This window comes from Arachis duranensis, chromosome 6 (assembly GCF_000817695.3).
Source record: "Arachis duranensis cultivar V14167 chromosome 6, aradu.V14167.gnm2.J7QH, whole genome shotgun sequence".
Taxonomy (NCBI): Eukaryota; Viridiplantae; Streptophyta; class Magnoliopsida; order Fabales; family Fabaceae; genus Arachis; species Arachis duranensis.
In genome coordinates, this window is record NC_029777.3 from 31660897 (window position 1) to 31661205 (window position 309).

Below are 309 nucleotides of genomic sequence, written 5' to 3' on the forward strand. Positions count from 1 at the left end.
ACAAGTCCATGGGCTTGTTTTCTTGAGTTGTCTGCCATCTCTAGTGAGATTTTTGCAGCTTGTACCTCATAGATCCCTAATTTCTCCATTACAGGGAGGGGCATGAGGTTTACACTTGATCCTAAGTCACACAAGGCCTTCTTGAAGGTCATGGTGCCTATGGTAGAAGGTATAGAAAACTTCCCAGGGTCCTGCCTCTTTTGAGGCAATTGCTGCCTAGACAAGTTATCCAGTTCTTTGGTGAGCAAAGGGGGTTCATCCTCCCAAGTCTCATTTCCAAATAACTTGTCATTTAGCTTCATGATTGCT